Raw genomic sequence first — 11848 nt, 5'->3', positions numbered from 1 at the left:
GAAAGTGCTTACCATGTTGCCCCAGATGCCCAAGCCAAGGCTGGCTGCCCTTCTTCTGGAGCTTGGGTGGCTAAACCTGGGGTATCCTGCCTCTGAGTGCAGGGGCTCTGCAGCTGTAGGAGGAAGCAGTGGCATGACTCCCAGGTCTGCAAGGCTTGGACGGGAAGGACGGCCTGGACCAGCTGTACTCCTGGAGGGTGCAGGCCTGCCAGCTGCCACAGGGGATGTTTGTCCAGCTTTGGGGCTCAAGCTGATGAACTAGGCCTGGGGTTTCACCTGCAACCTCTCCTGCACTCCTGATATCTGAAGGGAAGGCCCCAACTCTGAGACTCAGACGGTCTGTCCGCACCCTGAGGACTAGGCGGAGGACAAGCCTTCTTGGCTTGAGGATGAAAGACGGGGTGGAGCTCAGGGTTGGGCTAGGCTCTCCCCTTCCTGGGGGGTCTTCTCTGTTTGTGAAACCCATTCCCATGAACATCCGGGTGCTGTCCTCAGTACGGTAGGAAGCAGCTCTGGTGTTTACCCGAGTCCAGTTGAATCGTTTGCCCAGCACATCCAGCGGGAGGCACTTGGGCTGGTGTGTTGGGCCGGCCTGGTCCACCTTGACCATCAGGGGCTCTGCAGTCACTTGCTAGGCTGGTTGGTGGCACCCAGCAGGGTTCAGGGGCCTACTCATCACACACATGCCTGTCATGCAGGCTCTCAGCAGTGAGTCCCTCCCACTCCCTGTCACACAGATCCTGCGTTTTATAGAAAAAGGAGAAGCAGAAGGAAAAGGAAATGGTGATAAATTTGCTAATAAAAAATCAAGTTCTGAGGGAATCCTGAAGTTAGTTTTCACTCTTTTCAATTAATATACACCTTTATTTTGTCTATATTTTTAAATTTCAATTTTATATAATTTTATACTTTATGAAAAAGGTGAAAAAAAGAATAAAGAATTCCCATATACTTTTCGGCTCAGATTTCCTAGATGTTAGTTTCTCAGGCCATCTGAGTACAGGGAACAACATCAGGAAATTAACATTGATAGAACATTCGTCTAATCCATAGACTTTATGCAGATTTTACCAATTGTCCCATGAATGGCTCTTTCCTAGTCCAGGATCCAACCCAGGTTTGCATGATGAATTTAGTGGTCATGCTCCTTAGCTTTTAATCTGGGAGAGTCTTACCTACACCTTTGGCGAGTTCATTTCTACAGAAGGAGAACTTATCCACTCAAGAAATGTCAAGTGTTTACTAAACCCTGTCTGTAGCCTGCTAGGAATGAACATCACATTGAAAAGGACCAACACCATCCCTGCCATTGGAGGGTACTCCATCTAATGTTGAACACAGACAAGAAAACTAGCAGTATTCACAAAGAATGACAATTACTCTATGGGGGTGTGAAGGGAGCATATAGGTTGAGCAGGTGGACATCTAATCCATATAGGCTAGGAGGGCGAACACCTAATCCAATTTGGAAAGAGGCAAGAATGGATTCTTAGAAGAGGCAATATTGGAGTTGAGGTCTTTGGGATGAGTAAGAGTTATTCAGGCTGGGAGAAAGATGTTGCTGGCATGAGATCACGCATGTGGTGGCAGTGACATTAGTGAAAACCCAGGGGCACGGGACCTCTTCTCTGGTCACTAAACTAATGTGCATTCTAGAGACTAAATGTGAGATATAAGACAAAGGAAGCAGAAGCCACAGATAGTGGAGATTGGTAGGAGGGAGAGGGTGAAGCATAGGGTGATGGAGAGGCTGATGATGGAGAGGGTGGTAGAGAGGGTGATGGAGAGGTTTGTAGAGAAGGTGATGGAGAGGGTGGTAGAGAGGATGATGGAGATGGTTGTGGAGGGGATGGTGGAGAGGGTGATGGAAATGGTGATGGAGAGGGTGTTGGAGAGGATGATGGAAAGGGTGGTTGAGAGGGCAATGGAGAGGGTAGTGGAGAGGGTGATAGAGAGGGTGGTGGAATGGGGAGGGTGGGTGAAGGGCACAGTGAGAAATGAAGCCCAGGCTTTGGCACTGAGTGGGAGCTGGTGTCATTCTCTAAGGCAGAAGACACACGGGAGGAACTGTTTTGAGGATGCATTTATACTGAAGTGTTTGGTTAATTTGAGTAAAGTTAAGAGTATGAAGCTGAGGTTCTCTTGATCCCCAACCCGCAGCAGTTGACCTTGTGCCATGTTCTCAAATCTTTTCAATCCAGCAAGTCTTCATGGAGAAACTGCTAGGTGTAAAATGCAGACAGGTACTCCTGAGATGCAGGCTGAGTGCCATGGTCCCTGACCTGGGAGCAGCCAGGGCCACCCACTGTGGGCAGACCACGTAATAAAAGTTGTCCAAGGAGACCGAAGCCTGGTCAGTGATGGCTCAGGAGGGCACCATAGATGGGGAACTGTCCCACCATGCAGAGTGGTGTGCTGAGAGCAATGGAGCAGATGGCCAAGCCAGAACTTGCACGTGGCTGAGATTCTAAATGCCAGGGAGTGGTGGATGCACATCCAATCCTCTGATCTGTTAGAGAAGGGCTGACAGGAGCTCCTTCTAGATGGAAGCCACTGTGATAGCTTCCATTCTCCCATTTCTCTGTGGGGGAAGAGGGAGCTCTGAGAGGGTAAGCGACTTGCTCAAAGCCACACAGGTAGTAAGTGCAGAACCAGGACTTTGACAGAGATCTAGCGCTAAAGCCCCTGTTTCTTCCTCTATGTCCCTGATATCAAATGAAAACTAAGGTCTAGTCTGGGCAACTGTTGAAATCCACAGGTGAGGTGAGAGGATGTCTGGATGGAAGGAGCAATGGGAAACGTTACAGCTGCAACCCCGGAGTTGTCACTGGCACCAGAAAAAGCCCTGTCCATCATCAGGAAAAGCCCATCCCTACAAGCCCCCCAAGAGGAAATAGGAAGATGAGGTCTAATTCCAGGGAATGGGACTAAGGCCTGGCAGGGAGGGCAGTTACACCAGCCCTGACCTGGTGGCAGGACTGACCTCGGGCAAGCAGAATGCAGCCAGGACTGTCAATGGCACCAAGAAACATCAGGCTGGATCCGGCGTGAGGCTTGGCTCTGATGCATCTTCCTGGTCCCCGATTCCAGATCTTTTTCTTGATTAACTGGGAGGCTGCTGGCGAGGCTCCAGCTGGGGCCTCAGTTCTAGGGCATGGTGTTGATGTTTGCAGAGGCTGTCTCTTCCCTTCTGACCTCTGCTCACCCTGTTTGCAGACCTGCTTTACCCCGACTGCCTGGGTTGGAAGCACTTAAGAAGAGGGGCTCTCAGCTGGATTCTTCCTCAGAGAGTCAGAAGTCTGCTCCACCCCACGGTCCTCCAGCCTCTCAGCAGCTCAGCTGGAGGGGGAAGTCCAGGCAGCCAAGGGTAGTGTGGCTTTCCTGGATCCTTCAGGGTGGGGTGGTAAGAGCAGAGGAGAGAGTACAGAACTTGGAATGTGAGGCCTGGGGGAAGTGACGGGCCCTGTTGCTCATCTGCTAGGATTAGAATTGAAGAGTTAGCGGCAATCAGCGAGTGTTAATTGATCTTGAAGGTCGTCTGCCCAACTTGTTAGTACTCTGTCTCCTCTCCACTCCTCTGAAGGCCCCAGAGGTCCCAGCTGGGCAAACCACACCCCACAGATTGGTATGAAATCTGCACTTATAGCCTGATTTGAAACCTGAGAGGCGGGAATGATGGCCAGTCTACAGAGGGACATGATCCAGACTGGGTCAGGGTGTGTGCACTCCTGCTGTCGGAGAGCCTGGGAATCTGGCCCCAGCAAACTTGCAGCCACAGGGAAAGAGCACAGACTAGAAGCAAACCACTTCCCAGACATCCATGGACCACCACGTTCCATTCCGAATGGCTGGGCAGCACCTCTGAGGAATGAGTATGGGGTCCTGCACTTATGACCCAAGGGCGGAAGTGAGCCAAGTGAAGGTTCTGTGTGCTAAAATTTGCTTTGTGCCTTGGGGAAAGAACCTTGGGCTTCCTGGATCCCATTGTATCATGTGGCCTTGGCAGCTCCGGGAGATATTTTCTCTATTAAGCACACCAACAGCTGCTGATTTTGGCTAAGGTTTTCTTGCTCAGTTCTTGGGAGAAAAGATGCTCAGCTGTCTACAAGAGCTACCAGTGGAAATCAAAAGCAAAAACACAGAACAGATGGGCCTGCAGGATGAAACCCTGAGGGGGGACGTGGGTTCCCATCCTCAGAGAAAGCTGCAAACCTCTGGCAGTTACAGTGTTCTCTTCTCCTCATGCTCAGGCATGGCCTAGTGTGCTCACCGCCATGCTGCAGGGCTGTGTGGATGTGTCTCAGGGCCTCTCCCACCCGATGTTTCAGGACATGAGACATAGGGGGACCAAGGATTTCTATGAGGGGACAGTGAGCGAGGATGCAAGGACAGGGACATTTCTTGGATCAAAGTATTTCACCCAACATCACATTACCAATTCCACTAAATGACTCCTTCCTTTCCGTGTCAATTTCTCCACTAGTAGGTTCTAACTGGAGACAACCAAAATAGCAGTTAACACTTGTGTTACTGTTTGCTAGTGCCGGGCACTAGTATACAGATTTGCAAGAGCACACTTAATCCTCCCATTACTCTTGAGCTGTATTCACTTTGCTAAGAAAGTTGAGGCTCAGAGAAGCCAAATAATTTATCCAAAGTCATAGAGTTAGTAATTGGCATTACTGGTTTGTCTACCACCAAAAATTACTTAAATTCCAGGATAGACTGCCTTTCTGGACAGACTGATGCCATAGGTTATAACTAATCTGTGAAGACGGAGACTTGTTTTTCATTCATTTAATACAAAAAAATATAAGTAGAAACATGTATGTATACACACACACACAAGAGCAAACCTTACCCAGCAGAAATATATGTTCAATTCCCCTCTCAGTCAAAGAAACAAAAGCAAAAATGGCCATACAATCAAGAATCTCCAAACACTGGCCGGAAATCAACATCATCAAAAGGACAAGTTGAATACATTAAAATTTCAAATTACATGAAGAAGATATCACGATAGTAAAGGAAGTTTAAAAAATCAAGAAATTATTAAGAATAAGTGTAGTTATAATATTAACACATATAACATCACAGAAATGGACTGGAGTATTTTATATATAAATTAAAGCAAAAACTTTGAGATCTGGAGGGAAAAAAGATAAATGAAATAAAAATAGTGGATTAAGGAACAGAATAAACTTAGCTGAAAACTGAATTTGTAAACTGGGAAATGACAACAAAGAATTGTTGTAAATGTATCCCCAAATATTAAAGGAACATTGTGAGACAAAGTGGATTTATCAGAGTTCCAAATTCCATCTAATAGGACTTGAAAAAGAAAAAGAAATGAGAATTGAAGGGAGAAAATAAATAACAGAAGACTTTTTTCTTTTTTCATAAATGAAGACATGAATCCTCAAATAGAAGTAACTCACTGGGTGTTAAATAGGATAACTGTAACAGACAAACCATAAGCACACCGTGTGGTGACATTTCAGAAAGCCAATAATGAAAAAGAAGTTCTAAGAGCTAACGAAGCAAACAAAAAATACTACAGGTTGTCTATAAAGGAATGCATACCAGATTGGAATCAGAGTTCTTAAAAGCAAGAAATTTCTGAAAGCAATATATCAGTATCTTTAAAATTTTGTAATGTGTGATTTTGAGCTAGAATTCTAACCCAAGCCCCCAAAATTACAAGGTTAAAAATAGTTGTTTTGAGCAACTTTGAGCCCTTTTTTTTAAGGACCCAAAGTTTACTAATCATAAGCCCTATTATCAGAAATTTCTGGCAAATCTATTCAAGCAAACTAATATCAATAGTTAAAATGAGGAAGACTTGGAATGTAGGAAGTAGTGGGTTAGCTAAATAAATAGTTAATTATTGATTCTAAAAATGTATTGATTTTTAAGATAATTGTGATAAAACCTGGAATACATAATCTCCAATTATTTCAGAATAGAATGGATTCTCAAACATTGTTCTCCACGAGCACTGAATTTTTTTGATAATAAAAAACAATTCGTTTCAGTGACCCCTTTTTCTCAAGCTGTTTGTTCTAACAAAAAGACCAATTTTGTATTTGAAACTCAGAGCAGGCTGCTTCCCTTTAAGTCACGATCTTGCCTTTTATCTCAACTGAGATGCTAAAAAAAAAAAAAAAAAAAAAAAAAAAAAAAAAACCTCAATAAGAAAACAAGAAAGATGGCTCAGAAATTTAAAAAAAAAAAAGACTTTAATTTAAAAACATTAGGCCAGGCCAGGTGACTCATGTCAGTAATCCCAGCACTTTGGGAGGCCAAGGTGGGTGGATCACTTGAGGTCAGGAGCTTGAGACCAGCCTGGCCAACATGGTCAAACCCCATATCTACTAAAAATACAAAAACTAGCCAGGCGTGGTGGTGCGCACCTGTAATCCCAGCTACTTGGGAGGCTGAGGCAGGAGAATTGCGTGAACCAGGGAGGTGGAGGTTGCAGTGAGCTGAGATCATGCCACTGCACTCCAGCCTGGGCAACAGATTGAGACTAAATCTACAAAGGAGTGGTAGGTAAAGTGGTAAAACACAGAATGCAGACAAAAAGGCATAGTAGTGATTAATGAAAAATAGCTAGATGTAAAATTAGAGGCCAGGCATGGTGGCTCACACCTGTAATCCCAGCACTTTGAGAGGCTGAGGCGGGCAGATCATGAGGTCAGGAGTTTAAGACCAGCCTGACCAACATGGTGAAACCCATCTCTACTAAAAATACATAAATAAGCCAGTGTGGTGACATGTTCCTGTAATTCCAGCTACTCAGGAGGCTGAGGCAGGAGAGAATCACTTGAACCTGGGAGGCAGAGGTTGCAGTGAGCCAAGATGTCACCATTGCACTCCAGCCTGGGAGACAGAGTGAGATTTCATCTTAAAAAAAAAAAAAAAATTAGAGGTTTAATTCACTAGAACAATATCTAACTAAGAAGCACTCCAGAGAACAGAGAAAACAATTAGAGGGAAATTATTGGAAAAATAATACTGGACAAATGCCCAGAACCAGTAAGCTTGAGGTTTCAGATTGAAAAACCTCTGTGTATGCAGCATCATAAATTCACATAAATTCATAAAAAATAAATCTACCAGTGATATCTTTGTGAAATTTCAGAAATAAAGACATGATACTAAAACTGAGAAAGGTGAGAGAGAAAGAGAGGAAATAAATACAGCTAACATGTACAGGATTAGAATGAGAGGTGCTGACTTGATAGCAATGTTGGAAGTTGGAGAGCATTGGAAAGCAATGCTTCTACAAGCTTGAGAAAATAAAGATATTTTCAGACAAGCAAAGACTCAAACCACAATAAATTCCTGCATAACAGAGGGTAAATCCTTTCAGCTTACAGGTCTTTTCTTTTTTTCCTTTGCTAGGAAAGGATAACGATGCTGTCCCATCTACTTCACAGAGTTTTAGAATTAACCGGACCCGTATCAAGTGTCAATGTAGTACAGAATCTGTTTCGTGGGAACCTGAAGAAGTCATCAGTTTCAAGGGACGGAAGGGAATGATGCCTGGGTCCTTGTTCAGTTAGAGAAAATCCACCTTGGAAACCATTTTCTGAGCACTTCCTTTGTGGTTTTTGTTTACATATTGTGAGTTTCTTGTCCTTACGTAACTAATTTTACTTTGGAGCAAAGATACGTGTTTGGAATATGGCACAGACTGTGATGCCACCCGCTTCCTCTCTTCAGCTGATGAAATTGTTCAGTGGGGACAAAACTCCTGTGCATGTAATTCTCATGTACCAAAGCAACCAGAGGGCGTGTTCAAGCCATGTAAAGTTAAGAGCCAAACAGAATAGAAAACAATTTTTCAACCCAGGAAAAGCGTTCACAACAAGTTATTAAAACAAAGAGGAAGAGCAAAAACGAAGACTAAAGGCACGAAACCAGGTAAAGAATAACTAGGAAGATGAGGAACCAGGGAGAGAAGAGGGATATCAACTATAGGAGGAATGCAGGATGGCTGTTCAGGACAAATGCCCAAGCCAGGGGCTCTTGCCAGGGGCACACGTCTATGCAGTGCAATGCATGCGTGATCTTTCTTGTGTAAAGGCTGGAGCATACGAATACTGTCTGCTCTCTTTGAGTAAGGCATTCATCTCCATGATATTTGAACAATTCGATCACTTTATTCAATTAGAGAAGATATCAGAAATGTATTTATAAGAGACTAGTGTGGAGACCAGTGTGGAGCTGGCCCAGAGAGGCAGAATGGACAGGTGAAACCAAAACTCAGGAGAGCTCGCTGAGTGCAGAAAGGGTACGAATTATGAAAGATGGAGCCAGGACAACATATCCCAGCATGTGGAGCCTCTGTGTTCAGTGCAGGTGCCTATCTGGCATGATCCAGGGGTACCCTTGTAGGAGAGAACACTGCAAAGAGCCCCATAAGGTAACCTCAGTGAGGAAAGAATATGAAGACCATAGGGTGGGCTTTACAGATAATCACAGTAAGACTTTAAGGGATGGGAAACTTGATCAGGAAGAAAATACAAAGAATCCTGGGATAGCTCAGCCTGGAGGAAAAGACTAAGGAAAAATTTACTACAGACAATGAGACACAGGAATTTCACACAAGATGGCTGCTGCCCTTCTATGAAGGGAAATGGGTCTATGTTAATAGCAAAAGGCAATTCAATTATTTATTCTTAAAAGAAAAACTTTAGACAAAATAAATTTAACAGATTGTATTTGAGCAAAGAATAATTCATGAATTAGGCAGCATTCAGAACCAGAAGAGATTCAGAGAGCTCCACTCTACATGAGCAGTGAGCATTTACAGACAGAACCTGGAAGTAAAGCCCAGAAACAGTTTCATTAGTTGTAGTTAGGCATTGCCTTATTAGGACATGGCCTTATCAGTTGGCTGCTGTGATTGGCTGAAGCTTGACTGCTTGACTGCTTATGATTGGCTGATATCTGGCTGTTTGTTACAACAAGCTTAAAAATTATACTCCTAAATTAGGTTTCACTTTGTTTATATGCTAAGTTGCAATTTGTTATGTAGGAACTCAAAGTATGGAGATAGCCTTGTGTCAAAGTTAAACACTGTACATATAGAAAAATTATATGTATATATAAAACACATGTTTTATATAAATAAAATATGTAACACATATCATGCTATGTAACATATGTACTATGTAACATATATACTTACATATAAGATAGTAGAAGATTTTAAGTCTATATCAAATTTGAATGGGTATTGTGGTACAAAACAAAACATAAACTTGTAGTTTTCCAGCAAATAAAGTTGGATATGATTATGATGAGTGATATCAGATATATGAGCAGATAAGCACAGAGTATTGTTTCTTTGTTTCTTATTGAGGTGAAGTTCATATAACATGAAATTAAACCATTTTAAATTGAACAATTCAGTGGCATTTAGTACATTCACAGTGTTGTGCAACTATCATTGCTATCTAGTTCCAAAACATTTTCATTACCTCCAAAGGTATTCATCAAGCAGTCACTCCCACTTCCTCTCCTGCCTTTTAACTTGAGAATTGTATTGATTTGCATTTAGTATAATTCTTAATAGTATATGCATTATCTCAGGTCCTATTTGTTTGCTTTACAACACTTACAGCAACGTGCAATTACTTTACTGTCATTGATTTCTTGTATTGGCCATGCCTGTCTCCCCACTGGGCTGTAAGCTCCCTGAGGACAAGGGCCTTCCAAGTCTTGTTCACTGTTAGACCCCCAAAAACCTCACATGGTGCTTTCCTCAGGAAATTGATTTGAGTGAACTAATGTGAAAGGACTCAGTAAACTGTATATCAATGTGAACAAAATGAGAGGTATTTATTATGGAATGGACAGAGAGCAGATGCTAACTAAGCTGGTGATTGTATGATGCTGATTTCAGGAAAGTGTGAATGACAAATATGCTACCTGGGTCCCTATTCCCATAGCGAGCGTCATGGGCAAGGAGAGGAGTCCAGCAGTATGGTCGCCGTGTGGTTTCTCAGCTGGAGCGCAGCAGGAGCAAGCGCGGAAACATCCTTCTTTTCTCTTCTCCCCTCCCCTCCCCAAGTGCAAATGGAACCTGTGAAACATGGCTTGATTTTGAGGCTTCTAATTCTTCATTGCATTCCCAGACCCTTCTTTTATCTCTGATGGCAGCCCTGAGAATAAATCTCTTGGTCACACTCTTCAATCAGGTTCTCCCAGAGAAAAGGTTAGGCTGCAAGGATGACAGGAACCAGACGTCAAATGAGTTTCCAGGAGCCGAGGGAAGGAAAGGCTTTTCCTAAAGTTTCTCCAGCCAAGAGATTAAGAAAAGGATGGGGGTCATAGAGCAACAGCAGTAGAAGGTGGCATTCCAAGACTTTCTCTGGGACTCCACCTAAGGTCAGTTTCTTGTCACGCATGCCTGTTTGTCTTTTGCCTGGCCACCATCAATGTAGTGTTAAGAACCAGCAAGCGGGAACACGCTCCCAAGTCACAGTCTGCCTCCACATACTGCAGTTTGATTATAGCATCCTGCCTCTCCACAGGAGGAAAGTGGTGTCGTTCTCCAGAACCAGGTGTGGATTGTGATCACACCTAGAGTCGGCTATGTAGAAAACTTGAGAGATTCCATGTTCTGCAACAGTGTCCACAATTCAAACCTGTATTCAAAATAAAACTGAAAGCAGAGAAAATCCACAGCAGACCTACCACTCTCCAGGCAGATAGTGCCCTCTCCATTCTCTGCAGCCATCACCTGCCTCTGCTAGACACTGCCCAGGCAGAGACCTGCTGCTGCAGAGCAGTTCTGTGTCAGCCACTATGGCCTCAGAGAGAGCTGCAGGAAACGGAACTTCTCACGTCCTCTCCACAGTGGAATCACAGGTCAGCAGCTAAATGGAGCCTCTACCCTCTGGGTGACTTTCTTGTCACTTAGTATTCTTTTTTTCTCATTCTAGTACTTTAGTTTCTTTTTTTTTTTCAGTTGTGTTATCTGCTGGAACCTTTCAAATGTATTACTAATGTCCTTCCAAACAGACTCCACATGGGACTTTTCATGATATCTTGGCTGTATTCACACAAAGATTAGCTTGTAGGAGGCACAAAATAAGTATGCATAAATAAATGAGTGGCTCAGCACACCAGAATTGTGTGTCCAGCTCCATCATTGACTGTTCCATCAAAGAGATTGCCCAAATTCCTTTCATGAGGAGAATGACAACACTTGACTGCGTATTCGGACTCTTCTGAGGCTCCTCAAATATACACACTCATTGAATAGAGCAAGGCCTGAGTCCTGGTTTAAAACTGCACTAATGGAATTTTAAGGCCCTCCTAAGGTAGTGGACTAGAAAGAAATTCAGTTTTCCCCAAATTTACTGCTTCAGTTTATGTCAAGCAATTCGGTGAATGTATTAGGCCAGTTTTGCACAGCTATAAGGAACTATATGAGGCTGGGTAATTGATAAATAAAAGAGGTTTAACTGGCTTATGGTTCTGAAGATAGTACAAGAAGTTTGGTGCTGGCATCTGCTTCTAGTGAGGCCTCGGAAGCTTCCACACATTGTGGAAGGTGAAGGGGGAGCAGGCATCTCACATGGTGAAAGTGGGAGCAAGAGAGAGAGGGAAGAGGTGCCACACACTAAAACAACCAGAGTTTGTGAGAATTCACTTATCAAGGGGACAGCACCAAGGCCTTCATGAGGGATCTGTCCCATGATCCAAATGCCTCCCATTCGGTCATACCTCCAACATTGGGTATTACATTTCAACATGAGATTTGAAGGGGGCAAACATCTAAACTCTGTAACTCCTCCCCAGGCCACTTAAATATCATGTTCTTTTTACA

This window comes from Macaca fascicularis, chromosome 9 (assembly GCF_037993035.2).
Source record: "Macaca fascicularis isolate 582-1 chromosome 9, T2T-MFA8v1.1".
Classification (NCBI taxonomy): Eukaryota; Metazoa; Chordata; class Mammalia; order Primates; family Cercopithecidae; genus Macaca; species Macaca fascicularis.
This window is presented reverse-complemented; position numbering follows the sequence as displayed.